Source organism: Nyctereutes procyonoides, unplaced genomic scaffold (assembly GCF_905146905.1).
Source record: "Nyctereutes procyonoides isolate TBG_1078 unplaced genomic scaffold, NYPRO_anot_genome, whole genome shotgun sequence".
In the NCBI taxonomy this organism is placed as follows: domain Eukaryota; kingdom Metazoa; phylum Chordata; class Mammalia; order Carnivora; family Canidae; genus Nyctereutes; species Nyctereutes procyonoides.
In genome coordinates, this window is record NW_026575126.1 from 27,706,230 (window position 1) to 27,728,797 (window position 22,568).

At 43.9% G+C, this 22,568-nt stretch overlaps 1 pseudogene; it reads right to left on the bottom strand.

Moving 5' to 3' along the window:
- Positions 1 to 587: 587 nt before the first annotated feature.
- On the bottom strand, positions 588 to 12,110 carry LOC129519802 (condensin complex subunit 1-like; annotated as a pseudogene).
- Positions 12,111 to 22,568: the final 10,458 nt, after the last annotated feature.

Consider the following 22,568-nt stretch of genomic DNA (forward strand, 5'->3'; position numbering starts at 1 on the left):
AGGGAGCTCAGGGCCTCTACAGGGAGCTCAGGGCCACTGCAGGGAGCTCAGGGCCGCCGCAGGGAGCTCAGGGCCGCCGCAGGGAGCTCAGGGCCGCCGCAGAGGGCTCAGGGCCGCCGCAGGGAGCTCAGGGCCGCCGCAGGGAGCTCAGGGCCACCGCAGGGAGCTCAGGGCCACCACAGGGAGCTCAGGGCCGCCGCAGGGAGCTCAGGGCCACTGCAGGGAGCTCAGGGCCTCTACAGGGAGCTCAGGGCCACTACAGGGAGCTCAGGGCCGCCGCAGGGAGCTCAGGGCCACTGCAGGGAGCTCAGGGCCTCTACAGGGAGCTCAGGGCCACTGCAGGGAGCTCAGGGCCGCCGCAGGGAGCTCAGGGCCGCCGCAGAGGGCTCAGGGCCGCCGCAGGGAGCTCAGGGCCGCCGCAGGGAGCTCAGGGCCGCCGCAGGGAGCTCAGGGCCACTGCAGGGAGCTCAGGGCCTCTACAGGGAGCTCAGGGCCACCGCAGGGAGCTCAGGGCCACCGCAGGGAGCTCAGGGCCGCCGCAGGGAGCTCAGGGCCACTGCAGGGAGCTCAGGGCCACTGCAGGGAGCTCAGGGCCGCCGCAGGCAGCTCAGGGCCACTGCAGGGCCAGGATCATTGCAGACCGTGAGCAAAAGCGGAGCGAAGGCAGCAGGGCCGCTCGCCGTCCGGCAGCCCCTGGCAGGTGCGGCGGGGAGCTCAGCCTCTGCGGCTCCTCCTCCGCGGTGGTCTCAGCGGCCTCCTGGCCCGGCGGGCCTCCTCCTCCTCTGAGTCCTTAGGCTTCTGTTCCTGCTCCTCCCGAAGAGCCCGGCGCCCACGAAGCTGTCCACTCGCCGCCTGTTCCAAACGTGCCAGCTGCTGCGGAGCCACGTCTCCGGTCTGGGACAGCGGGTTCATCAGCAGGAAAGTGGGGAGTTAAGGGGTGTCCTTCGGGCCCTCCTGGTGCTGCTCTTCTCCCAAATTCCCCAGGGCCTGTTTTGCACGGCCCTGCAGTACCTGGCACAGAGCCTGTCGGGGCCCTCTGCCAGTTGGGAAATGAGGGCCATGGCCACCTCTTTGGGATCCAGAGTGGGTCTGGGTGGACAAAGCCTCTTGTGATCACCTCCCGCAGTCGCTCAAATAGCCCGTGTTCCCGAGGCAGCTGGAAGGGAGGGTGACTGTGCCCAGAGAAGGCTTTCTCCTGGTTGGCGATGGCATGGCACAGCTGCTGGGCCAGCCGGTAGTCTTGCGGAAACTTCTCATCTGGCCCTATGTCCACCAGGGTGTCTAAGTTGCTTCCCACAATTTCTGGTTTTCCTCCAGCCATCGTCCCAAGCAGCATGACAGAGGAACAGCACTCCAGAGGAGAGCAGGGACCTCCTGGGTTCCTGCCCCCACAGCACTTGGGTCACTGCTGGCTTCAGTTCATCCTTCTGCACGAACTCACAGAGAATTTCCTCGAGACACTGGATGGTCCCAACTGAGGCATCCACTAGCAGCAAAGAGAGATCTTGAATCAAAGCCTGGGCCTTGGCTCTGGTGGAGTCCCCTTTGGGGTTGAGGTAAAGTGGGCGGTAAGCACTGAGCACAGCTTCCCGGACCCCAGGCTCCTTAGACCAGATGAGGGGCAGCATGCGGCGCACCCCAAACAGGGCCTGAGGTGCCCCAAACTGGAACAGCGTCACAAAGAATTCAGTCACCTCCTGTACCACTGCTGTTGTCTTCTCATACATCATCTTGCTGATGATGCCAATGGCCTCTGTGATCTTCAGAGAAGCGGTAGGTCCTGCAGATACTGCAGCAGCGTCTCCGGCTTCACCGGTTCATCATCGTCCCTGGACGTCACAGGCCCCGACACCCAGAGCTTGTCTTTACAGCCTGGCTGTTCTGGGCCCGTGTTCCCCGCAGGCCCCTGGGTTATTCTCCTGTGTGCTTTTGCCAGATTCTTAAACTTATGTTTAACTTTAAAAAGAAGGGCTTCCAATAAATAAAATCTTTAAAAAAAGGGGGGGGGACACCTGGGTGGCTCAGAGGTTGAGTGTCTGCCTTTGGCCCAGGCATGATCCTGAAGTCCTGGGATCGAGCCCCACATTAGGCTTCCTGCATGGAGCCTGCTTCTCCCTCTGCCTGTGTCTCTCCCTCTCTCTATCTGTGTCACTCATGAATAAATAAATTAAATTAAAAAAAGAAGAAGGGCTTCCGAGAGCCAGCCGTTCTGCAGGGTCCCCGAAGAGCCGGGCTGCGGGCTGCGGCGGCCCCGGCCCGCCTCCAGGGGGAAGCCGCGGGGGTCCGGCCGAGCGTCCCCTCCCCGGACTCGGACCTGTGCGCCCGACACGGGGGCGCCGGGGCCGGGAGGGAACCTGGGGTTGCGGGATCGGGGCCCGCGTTGGCGCCCTGCGTGGAGCCTGCTTGCTTCCGTGTCTCTCACGAGGAAGTAAACAAAACCTTTAAAAAATGAAGTTTTTCATAAATCTAACTTTAGAGTAAGTTTTTTTTTTTTCGAAGATGTTTATTTATGGAAAACAGAGGGAGAAGCAGGCTCCACGCAGGGAGCCCGACGCGGGACTGGATCCCGGGGTCTCCGGGGTCACACCCCGGGCTGCAGGAGGCGCTAACCGCTGAGCCACCCCGCCTGCCCTGTAGGAGGTTTAGTATCAAGTATAAGACATGGACTCCATAAATGAGGCTTCCCTTTCCCTTTGGATCAACAGTGGGCCTGAGCACCTCTGCTCTCCCGTGTCCACTCTGCATAAGACTTTGCAAATATTCCCAGTCGCACTTCCCTATGGCGATTGGTGACATTATCCTTGGAAAGGAGTTAACTGATTCTTTTTTTTTTTTTACAATTTTTTTTTATTTATTTATGATAGTCACACAGAGAGAAAGAGAGAGGCAGAGACACAGGCAGAGGGAGAAGCAGGCTCCATGCACCGGGAGCCTGACGTGGGATTCGATCCCGGGTCTCCAGGATCGCACCCTGGGCCAAAGGCAGGCGCTAAACCGCTGCGCCACCCAGGGATCCCGAGTTAACTGATTCTAAAGGAAATACAATGACTTTTTAACAGATCACTCAGTAAGAGACAATGGCAATTATGGAAAGTCAGCTCTGAAATTAGAAATTCCTGGGGATCCTTGGGTGGCTCAGCGGTTTAGCGCCGCCTTCAGCCCAGGCGTGACCCTGGAGACCAGGGATCGAGTCCCACGTCGGGCTCCCTGCATGGAGCCTGCTTCTCCCTCTGCCTGTGTCTCTGCCTCTCTCTCTCTCTCTCATGAATAAGTAAATAAATCTTAAAAGAAAGAAAGAAATTCTTCACCTTTACATTCATGATGCCTTGGTAATCTCTCCACTTGTGTTCTCTTTATCAGTAACTTGATCAGTGCATCTTTACAGAAAAGAAATCCCTTATTGTAATCATTTCTCAACATATACGTATAGCAAAACATTACATTATCTACCGTAAGCTTACACAATGCTATACGTCAATTATATCAGAAAAGATGGGGGAAAAATGAAACCAAGGCCCTAACTCCAAAATTATATATTAACAGTGGATAGGTTGAAGTTTTAATTTATGAGAAAATTGAGGTGTATTTTTTTTTCAATCACTAAAGAGATTTTAATTTCACTTCCATAATAGTATGGGAGAAATGAGAAACACATTTGCGTAAACCCTCTTTGAATGACAATGTCTACTTCAGTATTAAGAGGTAAGGTCTTTCTAGGTAGGCAATTTGAATCAGGAAGGTGAGATTCCCACTGCCTTCAAATTATTTCCTATAGTCAGAGGTGGGTAGGAAATTGAGTGAAGACATGGGAGACATTTCTTCATTGCAAAGTATTTGAAGTTGGAGAGGCTGAAAGCAAACTCTGTTTTCTCTAGATTATAAAATGTCTCAGCATGTTGATGACTCTTATAAGTTTAATCTTTTCTGTTTAGTTAACTCAATCGTGTCCTATTTTGTTCTCAGACAATTTTGGATGAAGCTTCTCTCACTCAACTCAGAGATTTTCAGGGCACAAATGTGTAGGGAATTTTTTTTTTTAATAAGAGACATGACCATACTTAAAAATGACAGTTTATTATTAAGAAGAGAGATCATAACCTTGGTCCTTTCTTTACTGGAAGCATTCCTAAAAATGGAATTTTTAGACCTCTCCCCTTCAGGTAAGTTGTAAAGAGAGAATTAAGATACCATCCATTTCTGTTTGGTATTGGAAGAAAAGAGTAAGATCCTGGATGTGTTTGAAGGTGTTTTGTGGGTTTGTTTTTCCTCAAAATGATCACAAATTCCTCTGGAGTGTCCTACTTTCCAGTCAAAGTTAGTGTTTTTAGATACTAACAGTGAAGAAACTTCAGGCCTAGCATCGCTTTCACATTCATGACCCAGAGATTCACATGTATAAACAAAACAATTGTGAATATGGCTCAGCTTATACAATTTCCTCCTCCTCATTCCTTCTTTTTTTTTTAATTTTTTTTACTTTTTATTTATTTATGATAGTCACAGAGATAGAGAGAGGCAAGGCAGAGATACAGGCAGAGGGAGAAGCAGGCTCCATGCACCGGGAGCCCGACGTGGGATTCGATCCCGGGTCTCCAGGATCGTGCCCTGGGCCAAAGGCGGGCGCTAAACCGCTGCGCCACCCAGGGTTCCCCCTCCTCATTTCTTCTAAATTGGAAATCTCAGGTCATCATGATTCGAAATCCAGAACACGAGAAAAGAGAAGCTCTAGAGGTAAAGCTGCCCCACACAAGAAAGAGAAAATTGGGCAAGGAAAGAGAACGGTTGGAGAGTCGATGAAGAGGGTGACGTCAGGTCCAGTGGCCCCCGCATCTATTACCTGCTTAGAGACTATTTCTGTCCTCTCTCAACTGAGTCTGACTCTGAAGGCTGATCCTTCAGATCAAGTATACAGTAACATTTTTCTGAAGTAAAATGAAATTCGCAAGTCACGTTCAATCTCATGTTTAACCCTAACTTCTAGCAAGCGCTGCTACAAATGCTGAAGATTCCTTTTAATTCTGTAGAGAGCAAAATGGAGCCTCTCATGTCAAGCAGGAACCCGTGTCAAGCAGCAAGGCAAGCAGTTAAGGTACTCCAGCTCCGAGATACGGCAGGACCAGGGTCAGCTGGTGCCCTAGAACTGATAGCAGCGGAACCACAGGAAGTCTGCAGGGACCCAATAGTGATTAAATCCCTTTAAAAGGGGGAGGATTTTGGCAGCAAACTGTCAGATGCCTCAGACTTGACCCCTTGTGTCTGACCCCTTAAAACAGGCAACTGCCGCCAAGGCTCTGCCCCACTGATCTCTGAACAGAACTGAGATCCTTCACTACTTAAACAGAAGCGGGAAGTGCCAGGAGCTGACCTGGACCAGACCCAGGGCTCATCCCAGTGCGCGCCCACAGACTGAGTTCACATTTGGTCCCTTAACTTCCTGCACCCCTTCCCTTACCTGGTTTGTTGTGTGGATTGTCTTCTGTCCTGCTCTGGGTGCTGTGTGAGAAGTCCAGTTTAATCACATGATGAATTGTCATTGAGTTTGGAATCCTGAACCTGCCTTATAGTTGTGATATAACTTTGCTTTATGATCGAATACAGCTGCCACTGTGGAAAGACACGACTCGTGTGTGCCCCTCCATAGCGTGCTCATGACAAGCTCGTGCAACTGTGTCTCACACTCTCCAGTGGAGATGTTAACATTACCAAAGAGCAATCAAATAAAGAGAGAGGAAGAGACTTAGAGGAACGGTTATGATCGAAAAGTAGTATCGAAAAGTTTGGGCTACACCCCCATAGCCTAAAGTTCAAATGAAGGAAAGATGGTAATCCTCTTCTCAGTTTACCTGAAGCCAAGAGAAAAAATAAACCCTGAAAAATAGTAACTAGGACTCAGGATAGCAGACGACACTTGCACCTTGGCCTCCCTTCTCTCCACAGACCAAGGCTGCGCAGAGTGCTCTGCAAACCAGTGTAGGGAAACAAGAACTGTGCATTACAGGTCTACGAATAGAAAAATGAAATTGAGTACAAACACTTAGAAAATTTTATAGCAGCCTGGCATTGCCTGACCAGATTGATTTTTTAAAAGATTTTATTTATTTATTTATTTATTTATTTATTTATTTATTTATTTATTTATTTGAAAGAGAGAGAGAGAGCAAGAGAATGTACAGAGGGAAAGGGACAAGCAGACTCTGCACTGAGCTTAGAGCCCGACGTGGGGCTCCATCTTAGGACCCTGAGATCAGGACCTGAACTGAAAACAAGAGTCCGCCACTTAACTGACTGAGCCACCGAGGCACCCCAATCAGATTGATTTTTATCACATTTTTCTGGCAATTCCTTTTTGTTTTACCAAAAGTATTGGTCCAAAATTATTTGGGGGGAAGTGAGTTAGAGACAAACAGGGCTAGGCAGGGCTAGCTAGGGGCCCATGGAAACAGGTTCACAAAAATCCCAAAAATGCTGAGGTGTAAGGAAACCAGAGATAAAGGACAAGCCAGACCACCCTGCCCTAGGTGTGGGCGGGGAGGATGTCTTTTTATGACTGTCATCTGTGACCACCAAAGAATAACCAGACCCCAAAGAAGAAGTAAGCCATTAAAGATGTGATCACCAGTCCTAACTCAAACCAAGACAGCACAAGAAGCTGAAGGAAGGCCACAAGCTTCCCAGTCAGCTCCCAATAAAGGACTGCCACTACAAGCCCCCCATGGCAGCCCTGCCGGAACCCCTCTCACTCCTGAGCGCTTTCTCTGTATCTTTGCTTAATAAACTTCTTGCTTTATTCACTCTCCTGTGTCCACGAGATTCATTGTTCGACTCCATGAAACAAGAACCAAGCTCTCCTGTACCAAAAGGATTGGTCCTTCGCTGGGATCATTTGAGAAGCTCTGGTAGTCTCCACTGAGAAAAGGTTCAAAAGTATCAGGGTTCATCAAATGTGATGGTAGGAGAGGCCCAACCTGCCTCACAGTCTTCAGAGCTCCCTAGGAACACTCTTCCTAAAGACTGAGGAACTAGTTTGATGAACTCAACTCAGTAAGAATTGAGAAAAACCTCTGCCATTAGAAGGGAGCAGCATTTTGAGGACATTTCAGTGCTTATAAATCAACTATTTCCATTTTTCTTCATGGGTATGTAAGTCTGAGTCCTAGAGAGAGACAAGGCTGCAAGAAATGATTTTCTTTTTTTTTTTTCAAAATCTTATTTATTTATTCATGAGAGACACATAGAGAGAGGCAGAGACACAGGCAGAGGGAGAAGCAGGCTCCTCACAGGGGGCCCGATGTGGGACTCCATTCCCAGACCTGGGATCACACCCTTAGCCCACGGCAGATTCAACCGCTGAGCCACCCAGGCGTCCCAAGAAATGATTTTTCCTAAATGTAGTGAAGCATCAGGCTTCCCACTAACAAGCAGCACTAACTAGAGTCTCCCTCTAACCTCAGATAAAACAAGGAAGAGGCATTGCATTCCTCGCCACGGACCTCAGTTTGCTCATTTTGCTCATGGTAATTTTTGCTCCTGTTTAACAGTTTAAACAGGAGGTGGAGGGTGCGTCTGGCTGGCTCAACATAGAGCATGAGACTCTTGATCTTGGGGTCATGAGTTCGAGCCCCACATTAGGCACAGAGCTTCCTTTTTTTTTTCCAGAGCTTCCTTGTAGAGCAGGGACAGAAACGCTGGGAAGTTAACGTACAACTGAGAGAGCATGAGTGGGAAGGAGATCACTTAACAGCCACCGCAGTAACCAGTGAAGTGAACTTGTTCACGAGCAAGGAATGCCAGTGAAATCAAGAGTGGTTGTACATGTGTGCAGCGGGAGGGTGCAAGCACAAATATATCTGTGAGGTGTGTAGGCATCTGCAGAGCTTGCAGTCACAAGGGAGTGCAAAACTCCTAAAAATCTGAGCTATCGCTGTGAACACATGGAGTGGGTAGAGGAAGAGAACCCCCATAAGTCACTGAGAAGGAGCAAAGGAGTCATCAGAGAAACACGGGAAAAGGCAAGAGAGTGGTGTCATGGAAACCAGGAGGGTATTGATACGGAACAGAGAAGGAAAAGAAGTGTCTGCGGTTTGATTCAACCCAGGCAGAAGCAGGATGGCAAAGAGCTAGAACAGATGGAAATCCAGCCTGACCTTGCTGAGGGGGTGGAAGCCCGGTGCCTCACTCCGTGGAATGTAGAGCTAGCCTGGCATGGGAGGCTCACTGGTGGGAAGACTCCTTTAAGATGACTTGTATCTGGGGGCACCTGGGCAGCTCAGTAGGTGGAGCATCCAACTCTTGATTTCAGCTGACGTCTTGATCTCAGGGTTGTGAGTTCAAGCCCCACATTGGGCTGCATGCGGGGCATGGAGACAGACTACTAAAAAAAAAGAAAGAAAGATGACTTATTGCTGTAAGCAGTGGGACAAGGCCCAAAAGGTGCCCCTTACAGCCCCCAGCCCCTGCCTGCTGAATGTTTTTCAGGAAGTCTAGACCAGCGCTGTGCTGTAGAACTCAGCAGGGACAGAAACACCCTAGACCGTGTTGTCCAATATGAGAGCCACTAGCTATGTGTGGCCATGGAGTCCTTCAAAGTGGCTAGGGAAACTAAGGAAAATGGATTTCTAATTCAATTTAATGTTAATTCAAATAGCTGGAGGGTCGGGACACCTGGGTGGCTCAGTGGTTGAGCGTCTGCCTTCAGCTCAGGATGTGATCCCAGATCCGGGGATCGAGTCCCACATCAGACTCCCTGAGAGGAGCCTGCTTCTTCCTCCGTCTGGTCTCTGCCTCTCTCTTTGTGTCTCTCATGAATAAATAAATAAAATCTTTTTAAAAATCCATTTAAAAAAATAGCTGGAGTGAGTAGTGGCTATTATATTGGATAGCACAGGTTTAGACTAATAATCCCTTCCATCCATCCCATCTATGTTCCTCCCCATGTGCTCACACTGTGCTGCCTGGGGCCTCAGGGAGGAGGGGATCTAGATGGAAGAGTGAGAGGTCTAGAGGAGAAAGACAGTGAACACCCAAACCCAGAACTGGCCTGGTTCCGGCTGAGTTGGCCCAGGCTGGGCAGTACAAATCCCATGGCATGGGCTTCCAGCTGCCCATCTTGCTGAGTGACCCCTGGCAAGGCCACGTTCTGGGTCTGGAGCTGACTCAGCAGACAGTTTCTCGGGCCCTGCTTGAGACCCAACCTCGCCTCCCACAAAAAAAAAAAAAAAAAAAAAAAAAAAGATCAAATGTGATAAGCAACTACTGAATTTAACAAAACTGAGGTCACTGGTGGTGATCTTGCTGAAATCAATTTTGATAAGTATGTTTGGTTACAAGCCCCACTATATAGTGAGGGATAAATAAGAAATAAGGAAGTAGAAATACTAAGTGTAGATTACTGTTCTTTCAAATCAGTTGATAGCTCAGGGAAAAAGAGATGGGTATAGGATAAAGGCAAATGAGGGCTTTTTTCTTTATAGGAGAGATTTAAGCCTATCTTTATGTTGAGGGGAATGAACCATAGAGGAAGAGTAATAAAATGAGCAATCAAGAGAGTGAGATGTCTGTCATTGAGGGTGCAGAGAGGGGAGGGATCATAGCATAAAGGTACTAACCACAGAGAAAGGAAAAAAAGGTGCAGATCAGTGAAGATGCAGAATGGTTTATAAGGTGTATCCGTTTCCTATTGATGTGTAATAAGTTACCACAAATGCAGCAACTTAAAACAACACACATTTATTCCCTCACAGTTCTGCAGGTCAGAAGTCTGATATGATGTGGTTGGGATCTCTGGTCAGCCCCCAGGGTGGTATCAGGATGTCAGAGAGATCACGGTTCTCATCTGGGGCTTGAGGGACTTTTCCAAGACTGTCACTTTGTTGGCACAACTCAGTTCCTAGCAGAAGTTCCCACTGTCTGGCTGGGTATCAGCTGGGGCTACTCTCAACACCTAGAGATCTCCTGTCATTCCATGCCATATGGAACCCATAGGCAGTTTACAACACAGATACTTGCTTTCTTGCAGACCAGATGGAGCATGTCTCTCTGATCTTCCGTTCTGTGACTAGCCAGAGAAAATGTTCTGCTTTTCAAGGTCTCTCCTGATTAGGCTAGGCTCACCAAGGATGATCTCCATTTTTTTTTTAAGTAGGCTTTATGCCCAGCACAGAACTTGAGCTCACGACTCTGAGCTCATGACTCTGAGATCAAGAGTTTGACCTGAGCCATCCAGGTGCACCCATAATCTCCTTGTCTTAAAGTCAACTGATTAGGGACCCTAAATACATCTACAAAATCCCTTTTGCTATTGTCAGAGACAAGAACTGGAGAGGGAAGAACATTAATGCTATTCAAACTATTGCAATGGATCCAAAGATCAGAGTATTTCAGAAGGTGGTTTTGCCTCCAAGTTTCATAAAGAGGAGTAAACAGGTTATAGATGGAGTGATTTACAGTTAAACTTGTTTTGGAAGCAGGGAAAATCTCAGGTAGCTGAACAGATATTTCCCTTCCCTGTGAGTAGCTAATGTATTAGGGCTCTCCAGAAAAACAGAACCAATAGCATATATATAGAGAGAGAGTGGGAGAGAGATATAAAAGGACAAGAGGAAGTTCATTACAGGAATGGGCTCACACAGTTATGGAAGCCAAGAAGACCCACAGTCTGCCATCTGCAATCCGGAGAACCAGGAAAGCTGGTGATATAATTCAGTCTGGGTCTAAAGACTTTGGGACGAAAGGGATGATGATGTAAAAGCTGACCTGAGTCCAAAAGCCTGAGAAGCAGGAGCTGTGATATCTGAGGACAGAAGGATCTGTCACCTCAAGCAGAGAGCTGATTCACTCTTCTTTCTTCTTTTTGTTCTATTGTGCCCTCAAAGTCTTGGGTGCCCACCTACCCAGCCCACCCACTGTTTTACTCAGTTCACCAATTCAAACACCAATCTTTTCTGGAAACACCCTCACAGACAAACAGATAACAGTTTGTCTGAGCTATCTGAGCATTTTAGCCCATGCAGGTTGACATGTAAAATTCACCAGCATGCCAGTTTCTGGGGAAAACAATTCAAATCTTAGCTAATCAATCATGAGACCAAGAACAAGACCCAGGAGGGTCTTTTTGGCTTCCTCAGCAGGTTCATGAAAAGAGAAAGGTATGTTTTTGGCCTTGTCACAAATAAATAGGAGAGTTATCCACTAGTCTTATAGGGGTATTGAGAGTATTGAGAAAGTTTGGACAGTGGGCCCCTGGGTGGCTCAGACAGTTAAGCATCTGCCTTTGACTCAGGTCATGGTCCTGGGATCCTGGGATAGAGCCCTGCATCAGGCTCCCTGCTCAGTGGGGAGCCTGCTTCTCCCTCCTCCTGCTCTGTCTGCCACTCCCCAGCTCATGCTCTCTCTCTCACTCTCTCTCTTTGTCAAATAAATAAATAAAATCTTTTTTTAAAAAAAGAAAGAAAGAAAGAAGAAAGAAAGAAAGAAAGAAAGAAAGAAAGAAAGAAAGAAAGAAGAAAGAGTGGATAATGAGTCTTATCTAAGTTATATGGAGAAGGGTATTTCATTGCTCTAAGCCCTTTCCTGGAACATAAAAGATTGGTGTTGGTGGAGGAGTGGAGGTCTTATCTCTTGCTGTTGCCCAAGGGCACAAGGCTCAAGTGAAGCTCAACATTGTCAGTCTTTTGTTCAAGATGAACGAATATCAGTTTTTGCCAAACAGCTCAGGAGTGTGAATAAATTCCTAAGTGGAGACAAGTAGGGTCCAAGAAACAATCTCCTAAGATCTCTTTTTGGTACTGTTTCTATAAAATCAATTGAACCATTTATGGAGAGGTCATGGAAAAGGTCAATTGTTTTAAAGTCCTGGACATCATATATCTTTTAAAGAGGAATGTTTGGGATGAGAAAAGAAACATTAATGTAACAGTCTGTACTAAAGTAAATAGACGCAGGAGTTAAACCCAAGGTTAAATCAGTCTAGTGGCTTCCAAGAAATTGGTGGAACACCACTTACTGAGTTCTGTGAAGCTAAGGTGTTGATAATCTTGATAATGTTGTCCACAGCTTTGGTTACCTCTCACGTAACGGCAGGCATCACTCAGTATCCTGCCAAGCTTCCTCATTGGCCTAGACATTGACTTGTCCAGGGAAAAATCCAGCTCTGCATGGTCTTTATGGTGATAAGTCCTTGAGCCCTTCAAGGTTTAAATGAAGTCACTTGGGCTTTAGGTCAAGGGCTTCTTCAGCTCCTGGAGGGAATAGCCTTTGCAGCCCACGAAGGGGGTGTGGGAGGTCAACTTTCAGTTCTTGAAGACACTGAATCAGGCAGGAGGGAGAAAGTTTTGAAGACTTAGTTTAGAGAGTCATAGCCAGATACTAAAGGAATCTGGCACATCCATCCAGTCCAATTTGAGGGTAGGTACCCAAACCGGTTTTTCCACCAGCAGTGGGACCGAGCCTTGCATCCCAGCTCCCTGTTCAGTGGGGAGTCTGCTTCTACCTCTCCCTCTGCCTGCTGCTCCACCTACTTGTGCTCTCTCTCTCTTTCTCTCTAATAGATAAATAAAATTAGAAAAAAAGGGGGGGGAGGGGAGAACACCAGGTAGCTTAGTGGTTAAGCTCTGCCTTCAGCCCAGGCCCTGACCCTGGAGTCCCAGGATCAAGTCCCACATCAGGCTCCTTGCATGGAGTCTGCTTCTCCCTCTGCTTATGTCTCTGCACCCCCCCCCACCTCTGTCTCTCTGTCTTTCATGAATAAATAAATAAAATATTTTAAAAAAATCTCTATCAAAGAAGACAGTCTGCATATCAATTATGTGCAGTTTACAAAGTGTGACAAAAGCATAAAGACAATGAATAGGGCTAGAGTCTGTTAACTCAACTATTGCCAACTTGGGGCTAGGGTTGGAAGCGTGGGCTAGAGTTTTCCACTAACACACATTTCTCTCTACAATCATTCTGTGTTTGGCTCCGGTTGTGATCCCAGGATCCTGGGTTTCAGCACAGCAGCTGGCTCCTTGGTCAGCAGGGAGTCTCTTTCTCTCTCTCTCCCTCTCCCTTTGCCCCTCCCCACTGCTTATTCTACTTCTCTTTCCCTAATCTATAAATAAAATCTTTTTAAAAAATGATAACCACAAAGATTATTCTCGATCCTAAAATAAAATTGGTCCTATCATTTATATAGGCAGTTAATATAATAAGTTTTGATATAGTACCTTTTCAGTTTGTTTTGCTGAAAGGTTAATAAGAGAAGTCAGATTGTATTTTAAAAGCCTCTTGAACCAAGCCGAGATCTTGCCGTCAGATTTCCTCTGTGGTAACTGTAAGTTCAAGTAAACTCAGATTCCCTTAATTCTCCTAAGGTTCCTAGACCTCATGGAAGTGGCCTTCATTACTCACCCTGTAAACCAGGTACCAGTCTAGTCTTCCTAAGCATGCTTGGCAAGCCTAAGTGCCATAAAATTAACCACAGTTCCTTAGAAGTGTTCATACTCTGATTAAATGTTCATTATTCCCAGATAGGACATTCCAGACAAGGCCTTGATAGCATAACCACTGTTTTCCATGAAGTCCTGTTAACAAAAATGAAAAACTCTTATTGAAATTGCGCAAATACTATATTGTCATGAAAATAAGAACACTCAGTAAGAGTCTTCAAATTCTGGAAGGGTCAAGTAGAATGAAAAAGATGAATGTTTCTGTTTACAAAAGAAGGGTTTCCTAAATTATTCTGAGTTAGCAGAGACACAGGCAGAGGGAGAAGCAGGCTCCTCACAGGAAGCCGGATGAAGGACTCGATCCCAGGACCCCAGGATCACACGGTGAGCCAAAGGCAGCACTAAACCACTGAACCACCCAGGCTGACCCCAAAAGGAATTTTTATATGTTATAGTAGACTTACAGGATCCTGGGGGTTGGGCTAAGATTGTCTTTTGCTTTTACCAAAGTATCAACATCCAGGCAGTTGAGTCCCTAGAGGAATGTCACTCTGCCTGTTTCAAGGACTTGTCAATGGGCTTTGGTAGTAAAGACATTTAATAATTTTTCTTCCACCTTTGTTTCCCACATCGTAGATGACAAATGATTAAAAATGGCTACAGTTAACTTATTACTGATAGTTTTCAGAAGGAAACGATCTGATGGTTCATTACAAGAGTAATGAACCTGTCAGAGAAAGCTGTTTCTAGGGACGCCTGGGTGGCTAAGCAGTTGAGTGTCTGCCTTGGGCTTAGGGCGTGATCCTGGAGTCCTGGGATCGAGTCCCACATCGGGTTCCCTCCACGGAGTCTGCTTCTCTCTCTGCCTATCTCTGTGCCTTTTTCTCTGTGTGTCTCTCATGAATAAATTAATAAAATCTTAAAAAATAAAAATAAAAATAAAAAAGAAAGCTGTTTCTATGACATGCAAAACAAATTAAGTAAATCCAAAAAAGGTTTAAACAAAATTTCTTTTTTTTTTTAAGATTTGTTTATTTATTTATTCATGAGAAACACAGAGAGAGAGAGAGAGGCAGAGACACAGGCAGAGGGAGAAGCAGGCTCCATGCAAGAAGAGTGTGGGGCACCTGGCTGGCTCAGTTAGAGGAGCACGACTCTTGATCTCAAGGTCACTTTGGATTTAGAGATTACTAAAAAAAAAAAATAAATAGCTTAAAAAAAGAGTGAATATTACATTTACTTTACTAAAATGAATGAAAATAATCTTTATAGAGAAAAAAAATTCTTCAGATTTAACATATAATATCCTGAGACATAACATACCATGGATATACCAAGTATATAGTTAGGGTGTACCAAGAATATATCAATTTATCAAGTAAAGAAATTCAGTAAGAATGGACTAAGTCCTAAAAGAGAGAGAGAGAGAGAGAGAGAGAGTCCTAAACATTTGTCTATTCATAAAACTCCATAGGTAAGTGATATGAATCTGCAGATTAAAACTTTTGGACTAGAAGATGCTGGATCCAAATTAAAGAAATAAAGTCATGACCAACTTAACATTTCAAAAAATGACTGAAATTATTACCGTATTCATTGTCTGTTAGTTGCTGAGTATCAAGCAAAGTAGCACGTGGACTCTGATAAACAGGAACATACCATAGACAATGGAAATATTCATAAATCTCTAGGAACTTCTCAAATAGCATACAACTTTTTTCTAAGATTTTATTTTTAAGTGATCTCTACACCCAACATGGGGCTCAAACTTATAATCCCTAGATCAAGAGTCACATACTCTACTAACTAAGCTGGCTAGGAGCCCCCCCAAAACACACAATTTCTGAAATAATTATATTAACATTTTACCCATATAAATGTAGCCTAGGGAAAGTTAAGCATTTCTTCGGATTTGAGAACTCTTCCCATGAAATTCATCAATAGTAACATATCAAGTAAGCCTATTTCTAGAAACTCTCTTTTTATAAGATGAACAAATTCTTTGGGATTTTTTTCAGAGGCCCTTTGGGAAATATGTTTTAGGTGCAAAGCATATCATTTAGGATTTGTTGTTGGGAAGGCAAAATATCAAAAGTTGTCAGGAGATTTTAACACTTGTTTAAAGAGCATCAACACATTCCTGGGAAATGCTTGGCTACCTATCTAACCAAAATGGCAATAAAAGATTTTTAAAGTATGCATAGGAGATAATTACAATTGTAAAAAAAACCTTAGTGCTTTCAAAAGTGGGAAGATTTTGCTCTCTTAAATAATCAAGAACATGATTAAATCAACATACAGCAGGAAAAAATTCTAATAAGATATGGAATCTTTGTTATATAGGCAAATTACTCAAAAAGTAAAGAAAAATCTCTCATAATCTCTTACTAAATAAACCAGGCAAATAATACAAGAAGACTGTCATTTTAACAGAAAACTAACTTCTAGTTTTACATCAGTATTTGTTACTAAAACTCTTGGATAATCTTTTTTTAGATTTTAATTTATTTGAGAGAGATTTGAGAGAGAGAACACGAGTAGGGCAGAGGGACAAGCAGACTCTGTGATTTTATTTTTTTAGATTTTAATTTATTTGAGAGAGATTTGAGAGAGAGAACACGAGTAGGGCAGAGGGACAAGCAGACTCTGTGATTTTATTTTTTTAGATTTTAATTTATTTGAGAGAGATTTGAGAGAGAGAACACGAGTAGGGCAGAGGGACAAAGCAGACTCTGTGATTAGAGAGCCAAACAGGGCACTCCACATGGGATTCCACACAGGGCTCAATCCCAGGACCCCAAGATCTTGACTTGAGCTGAAGTCAGACACCTAATCAACTGAGCCGCTCATATGCCCCTGATAATCTTTTAAATAAAGCTCTTAAGCTTTATCCAGCTTTGACCACCACAATTAAAACTTCCTTTCTGAGAACCTTCTACGACTTTCTACATCAACTCAGATTTTTTCCTATACTTTCTTCCTTCTCATTATGGTACAGTTGTACTACTTTGGCACAAAATTACTCTCTTTTTGCTTAACAAAAACTCATCCTGCAAGCCTTGCATACAAAGTTGTTCCTGTCACTATTGTTGATAGAGACTCATTCACATGTATTGATTATAACTTTAAACCACAGTCACTTCTATGTTACAGAGAAAACTAAGAACTTAGAGAATTTTGACTGTAATACATTAGCATTTTTAGCAGGCCAACAGAGCATATGAATATACATCTTTTAACTTTTTATAGCCATACACATCCCAAAGCCGCAAAAATGAACACATTCATTAACAGATCCAAATATATGGCCTGTCTGTATCATATAAAGATGAGAGGCAAAAAGTACATAAAAATTATATAAGCTAAGTGTTTCAGTATCCTATCCTACTTAGAAATGATCCAGGCATCTAATGAATATCCATTAACTTAATTTAGCAACAGTCCTAGAGTTTAAGTTATCTAAAGATCTTGGAAATTATTTTCAAACCGACATACTACAAACCTTAGTACTGTTGAAATAAAGTTTGCCAGAATGATGATTCAATTTGGTTAAACACAATTTACATTTTTTATAATCTTAAACATCTAGCAGATGTAATGCTAGCTTATTTGATCAGTAAATCTACACAAGTCTAGGAAAAGCATACCCAATTAGAATAAAAGCATAAGCTCATCCTATACTTAATGCTAATAACTAAAAAAATATAGGTGTTTTTTATTAAAACAATAATAATAAACTAGTTTCATTTGTCAAAAATTTCCCTAAATAATAAGAATCAAAAGTTTTAAACTATTTGAATTAGTTTATACATACATTGAAATTATAAAGGATCAATTTTCTTAATTTATGGGAATTTTAAAAATATATTTAAATTATATTATATAAATATATTTATAATATATTTAATATTATAAATATTATATTATATAAATATATAATATATTTAATATAATATAAATATATTTAAATAAAATTATATTTTAAAATTATATATCAATCCAAACAGTAGGCTTCTAAGAGATTTTATAATTTAATTTGATAATATCATGAAGGAAGGAAAATATTACACACTCACAGACACATAAATATATATACAGACCAAAATAGACAGTTAGAGCTTCAATTTAAAAATTGTATCCATGGGGGGATGCCTGGGTGGCCCAGGTGGTTGAGCATCTGTCTTTGGCTCAGGTCGTGATCCTGGGGTCCCAGGATCCAGTCCCGCATCAGGCTCCCGGCAGGGAGCCTGCCTCTCCCTCTGCCTATGTCTCTATCTCTCTCTGTGTCTCTCATAAATAAATAAATAAAATCTTCAAAAAAAATTATATCCAGAGGCATCTGGGTAGCTTTGTCAGTTGAATGTCTGACTCTTGATTTTGGCGCAGGTCATGCTCTCAGGGACCTGGGGCTGACCCCAGGCTCCCAAGTGGGGTTCCATGTCTAACTCCATGCTGGGCACAGAGTGGGTTTGAGATTCTCTCTGCCCCTCTCCCCGACTCATGTGCATTCTCTCTCTCTCTCCTCTCTCTTCTCTCTCTCTCTCAAATAAATAAATAAATAAATAAATAGGGGCGCCTGCATGGCTTAGCGGTTGAGCGTCTGCCTTCCACTTAGGTCAAAGTCACATCAGGCTTTCTGCTCAGCTGGGAGTCTGCTTCTCCCTCTCCCTTTGCCTGCCGCCGCAGCCACCCTGCTGTGGTGTCTCTCACGCTATCTCTTTCTTTCTCTCTCAAATAAATAAATAAATAGTCTTTTTTAAACATTGCAGCCAAGCAGTAATACAAAACTCATTGGCTCATCTAAAAGAGGGGTTCTGTTCCTATTGGACACAAATTCTTAACTGATTTGAGTTTAAAATAGACAAAAGAGATACAGAAAAGAATAATAAACCCAATTATCTGCTATTTTTCACCAGAGAGGTGAGATTTCTAAAAATCATCTAAATCACCTATGGTGATCATCAAAAGATCAGACCATTAAACCAAAAGTAGCTAGCACCAGAAACAGAGCCAGTATGCAAAAACAATACAAATCAAATCCTTACTGTACCACACTGATGGACAGGGGTCTATAATACAGGACCAAAAGTTGGACTCACTGTCAGATCCCTGGGCGGCCAGTCATGAGTGGGGCCAGCACAAAGCGCCTGAGTCCTCCTTGCCTGGGTGGAGCAAAGAGGGATTGAACGTGAGGTCCAATCCTACCTGATTCATTGCACCACACTGTCCAATTCCGACGCTGGACAAGTAAGGGTATTAATTTTATTCAAGGAGAATAAATTTAGGGAGAACATTAGGAAGAACCTTGAAGATCCAAAGATCAGAGTGTCTGAGGAGGTGGTTTTGGCTTAAAGTTTCACAGAGAGATGCTATGACCTGAGTGTTTGAGCTCCCCCACCCCCACCAAATTCATATGTTAAAGTCCTTTTTTTTTTAAGATTTTATTTATTTATTCATGAGAGAGACAAAGACATAGGCAGAAGGAGAGGCAGGCTCCCTATGGGAAGCCCAATATGGGACTTGATCCCAGGACCCCAGGATCACACCCTGGGCCAAAGGCAGATGCTCAACCACTGAGCCACCCTGGCATCCCCATATGTTGAAATCCTAATGCCCAGTGTGATGATACTGGGGTGGAGCCTTTGGAAGATGCATGGGATTAGGATGCATGTGGATGGAGTCCACATGCATGGGATTAGGGCTTTTACAAAAAAAGACTTCCCAGTACTTCCTAGTCCCTTCTGTTGGGGGAGGATAGAGCTACCAGGTGCAATCTGTGAGTCAAAAGGTACCTGATTTGCTACCTCGTTGACCTTGTACTTCCCAGCCTCCAGAACTGTGAGTAAAACTTTCTCTTGTTTATAAACCATCCGGGCTATGGTATTTTGTCATAGCAGCCTGAACTGATTAAAACAAGGTTTTAACCAAGGAGCATATGGAGTGCTTTCTACTTGGAGTTGTTTTGCAAGCGGGGAAAGTCTCACTTGCTTAGCTGAACAAGAAATGTTTTTCTCTGCAGACAGCTAGTTTCAGGCAGACAGATACTTCTAAACTCAGCTAATCAATCATGAGAAAGAGAATGGAAATTAGATGTTCTGAGTCTGCCTACATTCTCAGATTCATGTAAAAGGGGTTTGTTACAGATAAACAGTGGAGACATCTGTGAGACTAATGAGAACCATGAACAAGTTGGACAGCAGATCTTATTTAAGTCTAAAACAAGTGCTTGTCTGCGGTAAGCTATTTCTCAGAACATAAAAGGGTAAAGGAATTTTGGAAAACAAAAGTTGGGGGATTTCTTAAGCATCACTATTTTCCAGGCTTAAGTAAAAGTTCGATGCTGTTGCTATATGATGCAACCTAGTCATGGGTGTGACACCAGGGGTGGAGATCATGGGGGCCACCTAAGAATTCTGCTTACCACAGGGGTAGCTCAAGAAGCTGACAAAGGTGCCGAGAAAGTTGTCTAAGAACTTCAGTTTTCTCTTTCAGGTGTGTGTGTGAGGGGAAGGGTATAAGAGGGGGGAGGTAGAGGAGTTTGCGAAGGTTTAAAGTGACTATTGTGGAACATAAAGAGACACTAAAACTAATTTTTTTGTTGTTTTTTTAAAGATTTTATTTATTCATGAGAGACACAGAGAGGGAGAGAGAGAGAGAGAGGCAGAAACACAGGTAGAGGGTGAAGGAAGCTTCCTGCAGGGAACCCGATGTGGGACTTGATCCCAGATCTCGGGATCATGCCCTGAACTGAAGGCAGATGCTCAACCACTGAGCCACCTAGGCATCCCTAAAACTCATCTTTTTAAAAAAGATTTTATTTATTTATTCATGAGACACACACACACAGAGAGAGAGAGAGAGAGGCAGAGACACAGGCAGAGGGAGAAGCAGGCTCCGTGCTGGGAGCCTGATGTGGGACTTAATCCCTGGTCCTCAGAATCACACCTGAGCTGAAGGCGCGCTAAACCCCTCAGTTACTGGGGCTGCCCCCTAAAACTCATTTTTTTTTTTTTTTAAGAAAGGTGTTCAGGGATCCCTGGGTGGCGCAGCGGTTTAGCGCCTGCCTTTGGCCCAGGGCGCGATCCTGGAGACCTGGGATCGAATCCCAAGTCGGGCTCCCTGCATGGAGCCTGCTTCTCCCTCTGCCTGTGTCTCTCTGCCCCTCTCTCTCTCTCTGTGACTATCATAAATAAATAAAAAATAAATAAATAAAATAAAAAAGTGTTCAGTTCTGTTAATTTTAACACATGTGTAGTCTTGTGTAACTACCTGCAATCAGGACACAGGACAGCTCTAACTCCCCTCAAAATTGCCCTATGCTACTCCTTTATAGTCAAAATTTCTCCCCACCCGAATGAAAATTGGGCAGCCACTCTGGAAAACGGTATGGAGTTTCCTCAAAAAGTTAAAAACAGAACTACCCAGGGATGCCTGGATGGCTCAGCAGTTGAGCATCTGCCTTTGGCTTAGGGCCTGATCCCAGATTTCCAGGATCGAGTCCCACATCGGGCTTCTTCATGGAGCCTGCTTCTCTTCCCTCTGCCTGTTTCTCTGCCCCCCTCTCTCTGTGTCTCTCATGAATAAATAAAATCTTAAAAAAAAATTAGAACTACCCTAAGACTGAGCAATTGCATTATTAGGTATTGATCCAAAGGATACAAAAATAGTGATTTTAAGTGGCACATGCACCCCAATATTTATAGCAGCAATGTCCACAATAGTCAAACCATGGAAAGAGCCCAGGTGTCTATCAATGGATGAATGGATAAAGAAGATGTAGTATATACGTATATATATGTATATATATTCTGTATATATTATGTATATATAATGGCTATTTATTACTCAGCCATCAAAAAGAATGAAATCTTCCCATTTGCAAAGATGTGGATGGAACTAGAGTGTATTATGCTAAACAAAATAAATCAGTCAGAGAAATACAAGTACCATGATTTCACTCATAAGTGGAATTTAAGAAACAAAAGTGATGAACATAGGTGAACGGAAGGAAAAAATAAAATAGGAAAAAAGACAGAGAGGGAGACAAACCATGAGAGACCCTTAACTAAGAGAACAAACTGAGGGTTGCTGGAGGGGAGGGGGGTGGGCGAGGGTAACTGAGTGATGGACATTAAGGAGGGCATGTGATGTGATGAGCACCGGGGATTATATGTGACTAATGAATCTCTGAACTCTGTCCCTGAAACTAATAATACACTATAAGTTAATTAATTGAATTTAAAGAAAATAAAATTTTTTAAAAATGAGAGCATTTCTTGTGACGAGCACTGGGTGTTACATGCAACTGATGAATCACTAAATTCTACCCCAAAATTAATAATACACTATGTGTTAACTATCTTGAATTTAAATAAAACCAAAGAAATAACTGTCAAAACAAATTCTCCCCACCTCTAACCTTTGACAACCACTAGTTCCTACTGCTTGGTCCCTATAATTTTGTCTTTTCCTAGATGTCATATAATAGGGTCATACAATCGTCCAGTGTATGGATGTACCCTTTCAAAAACATTTAGGTTGTTTCTAGGTTTGAGCAATTATGAATCATGTCGCTGTAAACATTGGTGCACAGGACTTTGTGTGAATATAATCTTTCAATTCTCTTGAGTAAATAAATACCTAGGAGCAGGACTGCTGGGTCATATAAGTGTACGTTTAACTTTATAGGAAATGGCAAAACTGTTTTCCAGAGTAGCTCTATGGTATTGTATTCCCACCAACAACGGATGATAGTTTGCTGCTTTGTGTCCTTAACAGCACTCATTATTGTCAATTTTTCTGTTTGTTTAGCCATTCTGATAGGAACATACTGGTATCTTATTGCAGTTTTTTTTTTTTTAAGATTTTGGGTTTTTGTTTTGTTTTGTTTTAAAAATTTTATTTATTTATTCATGAGAGACCCAGAGAGACCCAGAGAGAGAGAGGCAGAGACAGGGGATGCAAGCTCCATGCAGGGAGCCCAATATAGAACTTGATCCCAGGACTTTGGGATCACCCCCCAAGCTGAAGGCAGACACTCAACCACTGAGCCACCCAGGCGTCCCTAAAATTTTGTTCTTAAGTAATCTCTATACTCCACATGCGGTTCAAACTTACAGCTCTGAGATCAAGAGTCACACGCCC